Here is a 7,285-nt window from a genome sequence, read left to right on the forward strand (position 1 = left end):
ACGTAAGTCATCTTAATACTTCACCCAGTGCTTCTGTGATTCCATCATTTTAATTGGATCATCAGTCTTGCACAAATCTGGGCTCCCCAGGCCCACCTGTGGAATTCGGGTCGCTTGAACCCTCACTCAGCTAACCTGCAGGATCTTGGCAGGAGGCGAGAGTGTTATTGACAGCTCACTTCAGCTTCATGCTCCCAGTATTTACCAGGGAACTCACTCCACATGGAGCCTTTGAGGCCCTTTCTCAATATTTCTGCCTGCTCTCGCCTACCCGGTCCTTGGAATATAGTGTTGCAAGGACTCGGTAGTTATTTCACATGCATGCTTCACGTATGGATATTTATTTTTTAACCTAACAGTATTCTAGCTAAAGTACTAGTGATTTTTTTTCATGAACAGCATGCCCGCCACTGCTCTGCAGTGTGGGCTAAATACAAGCACTCCTGATTTGGAACACAGGAAAGGGGCTGACATCTCCACAGAGCCTGCACTCATTTCCAGGCTACCACCTTCATCTTTTGAAAGCAGTTTCTTCAGGGTCACTGAACTGCTGAGTGATTTCCGCACCCACTCCAGGGTCGCGTTCCAATTTTAAGCCAGAGTTTGTTCCAGACCGCACCTCCCGCATCCTTCTCTCTCTCTTTCTCTATGTTCTTATTTGGTCGCAAGGCACAATTTTCATGCTTGCTTCAGTTTATAAGGTTTTAAATGAATATAAAAAAATTTTCTAATTACATTTAGAATTTTCCAAAAACCAAATTGCCTTTTTTATTAACATTATTGGTACATTTTAGGTATACATTATAACCAAATTGCCCATTGAATTTGAATTATTATTGTGATAAATTATATTGTTTTACTCCAGTGATATTGGGTTCAGCAAGACCATTCAAAATAGAATTGATTGATACATTTTAAAGTAATGGACAACAAAAACTAGGCTTAGTCCAGGTTACACATGGGGGCTTTCTACTAGTCATGAATGTGTGTATTGTGGATATATATGTAAGTGTAGAATCCATATTGCTTTTGAATACTAGGTATATTTTTCTGCTACTTACTTGTGCTAGCAATAAATCTCTCCTAATTTAAATCAATAACTTCTGCTGCTGGGGTCAATTTTGTCTCTTATTTCTAGTAGTTATACATGAGCTCTGTCCTTCACTAGATCCATTTTTAAAGTTTCCTTCCTGTTATACACATCGCAGTGCATGGTCACACTCATCCACGGAGCCCCCTGTGTGCTTCACCATCACACACCTTTCCCTGTCCCTGCATCTCCACTCCACCCTCCCTGTCCGTTTCTTGGCCTCCTTCCCTGCTGCTAAAGATCTCTCGCTCTGCTGCCTCTTAGCCCTTATGTTCTATTCTGTTCTTCATTTATTTTATTGGTGTATTTTAGATCTGAATAATGATCCCATTCATCATAGGGAATTTGTACCTGTATAGGATTTATTTGTTTTTCTTTTTTTCCCCATTCACATCTCTTCCCTTCAACTCCTCTTCCCCACCTTATTTACAAAAGCTTTGTTTCCATTTTTTTCCTTTTATTCTTTGTTCTTTGTCCCTTCTTTCATTCCCTACCCCCCCCCTTGTTCCTCTTCTCATTTGAACATTTTCTTCCCATAATTTATGTATATTTGGGGTTTCTTATATAAAATCAATCATGTTATATTTATTTTTTATATAAAATGAAGTAATATTCAGCCATAAAGAATGAGAAACTAGAGACATTTGTAGTTAAATGGATGCACATTGAGGCGATACTCTTAAATGAAATAAATCAGACACATATGTGTAAATACTGAATAGTTTCTCTGCCATGAGAAACTGAAAGTGTAAATAAGGATCAAAATACATAACAGATAAGGTGAAATAGGTAGAAAAGGTCCAATCATTCTATATTTAGTCTTGTGCATCTGATTTATTACTTTCACCAGAATTTACAACAGATTGCTTAGTTCAATTTTTCATAAAATTAGTCCATTAAATCTTACTGATTTTTTTTTTTTTTGGACCAGGGATTGAACCTAGGACCTTGGGCTTGCAAGGCAGGCATGATGCAATTGAGATAAATCCCTAGCCCCTACTGATTCTATTTTTAATATGCTGTTTTTTTTCTTTTGTTTTTCCTATAATTCTCTCCTGCTATTATTTGTCAGTGTGGTAGACAGAATTGTAAGATGTTCCCCAGGTTTATAGTTCCTGGTATATGTACATCTTCTCCCCATTATCCAATAGAATTCTGATCTAGGTGCAGATATGATGAGATCATACCGATATAAACAGTTTCCTACTCAATTCAGTCAATTACAAAGATTTTCCATGTGGATCTGATCGAATCACAGGGGTCCTCTAAGTTTTTATCTAGTAGTCAGAGGAAATCAGGGATTGAGTTTGGTCAAAGTTGGAGGAACATAGGAAGGTATTGGACTTGTATTCTAGAAGCTGATTGTACCACCATGTCTATTGTAATATTATAGACAACAGTCAATATCTAGTTTGAGTATTAAATTTCCCCCTCAGGATAGTGCTTTAAGGCTTCCTCTCAAGTTCAGCACTATGAGAGCAGATGGACGTAGGATAGGTTTCCAGGGAGGTCTTCTGATTGCTGGGAGGGCTGATCACAATGGGCCTTGTGCATCCTCCTTTCCTTCTCTCCCCTTTTTTTTGTGTGTGTTCCAGCCATGACCTGAATGATTTTGCTATGCCATGTGCTCTGCTACCTGGATGCATGTACAAAAGCCATGGGATCAACACACCATGAACTGAGACTTCAGAACTGTGAGCCAAATTAAGCCTTTTCTACTGATTAGTTGCTTATCTCAGGAAAGACGACAAACACAGTGAAGATATGAAAAATACATAAATATCTGTTTTTGAGAGAGAAAGGGTCTCACTTTGTTGTTCACAGTGCCCCTAAACTCACTAAGTAGCCTAGGCTGACTTCAAATTCACAGTTATCCCCCTGCCTCAGCAAATATCTTTTGCAAATCAGCCTGATTTTCTTTTCCAGAATCCAGAGTCTTCCAATGATAAGAGACTTCCCTTGAAGCCCTACCTTGTTTCCATAGCCTCCTTCTAGGGCTGAGCTGGACACTAAGCCTTTAAAGCAGTGTCTTGTGGGGGCTGTTTAGGATCCACACCATAGGATGGACTGCAGTGTAACATGGGCCGATAAACATGAGTAGGGGAGAAGCTCTGAGATCCTGGTTTTATTTCCTCTTAATATATACTCATCAGGGGGCCTGCTGGATTATATGGTATCTCCAAATTTCTTTGTCTGAGGAAAACTCCTACTGTTTTCCACAAGGTCTGAACCAATTCACGTTCCCATAAACATGCACAGAATCCTTTTTTCTTAATACCCCTTGCCATCGTTTTTGATGTTTTATAAATAGCATAATCATAATCATTTTTTTCAAAGAAAATGTTTCATTTTATGAAAGAAAAGTTCAGATAGACAAGGAGTCAGCAACATTCCCATTGTAATTATCCCCCAAAATAACCAACTAAATTAAACACTGCATTATATGAAAAGATTGATAAAGGTTTTTTTGTTTTGTTTTGTTTTTATTGTTATTGTTTTGGTTTTTTGGTTTGGTTTTTGTTTTTAGTTTTCTTTGTGCATTTGTTTCTTGAGACAGGGTTTCATTATGTAGTTCAGGCTGGCCTTGAACTCACTGTGTAGCTTAGGTTGGCCTCAAACACAAGGTGATCCTCCTGCCTCAGCCTTGAGAGTTTGGGATTACATGTGTGAGACACCATACCTGATAACCAAGTTTAAAAGATAAGAATAATATATAGTTTAAAGAATTACTACACAATGATAAAAATAGTTTTAAAACTTTTAAAATAGCATATCATAAGTGTGTTTCAAACCCATCAGTGTATGGTTTAAATATGACCTGTGGCCTCTTCCTGTATAATTTCTCACTCTCTGGGAGGGTAATATGGACTTTTGGATATAGTAAAGGAAGGTTTCCATTGCTAGAGAAGATAAGTTCTAATGTCCAATCACTATTCATGTTTGCTATTGCCCCATTGGCCAAAGCTAATAATTTATCTAACTCAGAGTCAAAGCTGAAAGGGAAAACAAAAGGCATGAGTACAAAAAGGAATGGTTTATTGGGGTCATTATTATGCATGCATAACATAATTTAAATACTATATTTATTAAAATATTTCTCAATGTTTGCATCCACTTTTCAATTTTTGTTTATAAAAACAGAACTGCAATACACAATGTTTTGCAATACACTTATAGTATTATATACTAATTATATGTATTATTTATTGTAACAAAAGTTTTTCTCTGCATTCATACTTTTATCTATAGAAAGTAATTATTTAATAATAACAGCAAAATCTAATGTGTGATGTCTCTTCAATAGTGAATGTTAATATAAATAGAATTTGAAACAGGCATCGACTTAGAACATACTATGTATCACATCTTCTGTTTAGTTACAAACCTCTACCAGTTACAGTGAAGAGAAAGATTAACTTTGAGTAGACCTTTGTTAATTAATCAACACAATGTTCATAAATGGCAGGACATGAAATCCTTTAAGTTTAAATTGGATCATTAGCTTATTTATGCATGAGTATAAGATCGAATTAGTTTGTAATTATTTATGCATACAAATTAAACATAAAACAATAATGTCATACTTGTTGTCTCAAGCTTTGAACAGTTTGGGTAGGAATTTTTGCAGTGCCCTGATGACATCTTTGTTCCAAAGGCTGTATATCATGGCATTTAACATGGGGGTCAGTCAAAATAGTGTAGAAAAGAGCCAGCAGCTTGTCTCCACTTTCATACTGACTGGGCATAGAATATAAATAAGTGATACTGGCAGATCCACAGAATAAAATCACAACTATGAGGTGGGAGGAGCAGGTGGAGAAGTCTCTGGCCCATCCTGTGTTTGAGGGCAACCTCAGGATGGTTGAGATTATTCTGCTGTAGGACACAAGGATCAACATAAAGGACACAATGACAATCAAGAAAGCCAGTGTGTAGATTATCAACTCATTCATGAAGATCTTCCTGCAGGCCAACTTGAGCACCAGAGGGATGTCACAGAAGAAGTGGATGATGATGTTAGATGCATAGAAGGGCAGAATGAAAATCTGCACTGTCTGCTCCATCTGGACTGGGAAGCTGAAGATACAGGAGCCAGTGACCAGCTGGATACAGACCTTGTGGTTCATGATCAGCGGATACTGCAGAGGGTTACTAATGGCCACGTAGCAATCATAGGCCATTACCAAGAGGAGGAAGCACTCACAGCCCCCAGCACAAGGAAGAAGACCATCTGTGTGGAACAGGTGAAAAAAGAAATAGTTCCTTTCTGGGTCCAAAGATCCACAAGCATTCTCGGAAGAGTGACAGACACATAGGAGAGTTCTAGTAAAGAAAAATTACTGATAAAAAGTACAAGGACCAGAGTTCAATCCCCGGTACCAAAAAAAAAAAAAGTACATGGGAGTGTGAAGCGTGGGCTCTAGTCTTGTTATTAGGATGATAACTCAATTCCCCAGCAGGATAATCAAATAGATAACTAAAAATATTCCAAAAAGCAACCAGTACAAGTTGGGAATATTAGAAAAGCCCAAGAGAACAAATTCTGTCCTGTAGTGCGATACGTTTCAGTGATTTTCAATTTGCTTTCCCTCTGCAAATTTGTATTTCTTGACTTCATCATTTTCCTCCTTGAAAACTGGATTAGGACACGAGTTTCAATCTTCATAAATTTTGTTACTTTGTTACTGAACCTTATTTTCTGTGATTCAGGGAGATTTGATGTGAGACAATCACTATTAAAATTATCTGAGTAAAAAGAAAATCACTTTGATGACTAAATAGTTTGACAGTGAACTCATGTTAGATTTACATTCTATTCATATCAAAAAATTCATAGTTATGCATTGTATTCAGACTTGCAAAGCCAGAAAAGATATAAGCTTTGACCTCCAGGGAAATCATAAATGTGCCAGCTTCTTCTCTCCCCTTTTCTTAATCTCTAGACTGTGAGTAACTTCCATACTTGGCTTCTTTCTCTTTCTAAATGTTATTTACCCATTAAGTTTCAAATGTCGTACTTATTTTTTTTGAGAGGGCGCTTTTTATTTTCAATTACATATAAAATTTCAATCTCTTACATCATGGTATTAAGTAAAAGACTTAGTTTTCCCTCATTTGTGGCTGGTGTAATGAGGTTTGGCATCCTGCCCCATATTATGGGCTTGTCTTGTGTCTTCCACTGCATGTGTCAGTCACTGGTCCAGGCATTCCTGTCCTATTGCCGTGTCTTCCATAATGATAAATATGTCTGATTGTTACTAATCTACAAGTTTAAATCACAAATTGGCCCTCACAGCTGCTTTGAGAGAATACACATTTCTTTTCTGCTTGGACATTATATCACATGACTCGTTTGGTAATGAATATAGATAGGTCTCCATTCTACTATGTGACTCCATGTGTGGTTTTGAATTAAAAGGAGAAATTGCCATCAGAATTAGTTATTCTCTGCAGCACAGTAAAAATGGAGAAAGAAAAGCTTGAATTTCCAATGTCAAAGATTGTATTACAGCTTGAGCAACTTAGCGAGAAGCTCTCTCAAGGTAAAATCAGAAATATAAAGTTTCAAGCATGTAGCTCAGGGGTAGAGAGCTTGCCTCACATGCACAAGTCTTTAGGGTTAAAGAAAAGATTAAAACAAGTGATTGCATTAATTGTATTTATAGGATTGAAATAGATCCTGCTAAAAACTGTAACCATGTAGCATTTTATTCTTTTCAATCTTCATAATATTTTGATAATTTTTTAAAGACTAAAATAAATATTTACCTGAAAAAATCAAAATAATAAGTAAATATTTAGTAAATATAGTGAGATAGTGTGTGAAATTTGACATGTTTTCAGTCTCCTTTGATTTGGATCACATAAGAAGTAACAGAACATGAGCCAATTAAGTTAAAGTAAGTGTTGTCTATAAGTTATGGAGGTGATAATTTGAAAATAAAATAATTGCTTCATATTTTCTCCACCAGAAGATACTATCTATTACCTGTTACAGGAATGATTTCACTTATGATGGCAACATTTCCTATCTTAACAACATAAAAATATATTAAATTAAAATATAACATTTTTACTTATTATATTTTTAAAATAGAAATGTTTAACCTTATTATCAACAATATATGAATGAGAAAGTTATATATTTCAGATACTTGAAACATATTAACTTAACTTTTTAACTCAATTTAATAA

At 36.1% G+C, this 7,285-nt stretch overlaps 1 pseudogene; it reads right to left on the reverse strand.

The window, feature by feature from the left end:
• Positions 1-4,319: 4,319 nt before the first annotated feature.
• LOC101703627 (olfactory receptor 10AG1-like) lies at positions 4,320-6,233 on the reverse strand (annotated as a pseudogene).
• Between the last annotated feature and the right edge of the window lie 1,052 nt (positions 6,234-7,285).

This window comes from Heterocephalus glaber, unplaced genomic scaffold (genome assembly GCF_053883595.1).
Source record: "Heterocephalus glaber isolate CG9 unplaced genomic scaffold, H.glaber_assembly_v1.0 deba00000896, whole genome shotgun sequence".
In the NCBI taxonomy this organism is placed as follows: Eukaryota; Metazoa; Chordata; class Mammalia; order Rodentia; family Bathyergidae; genus Heterocephalus; species Heterocephalus glaber.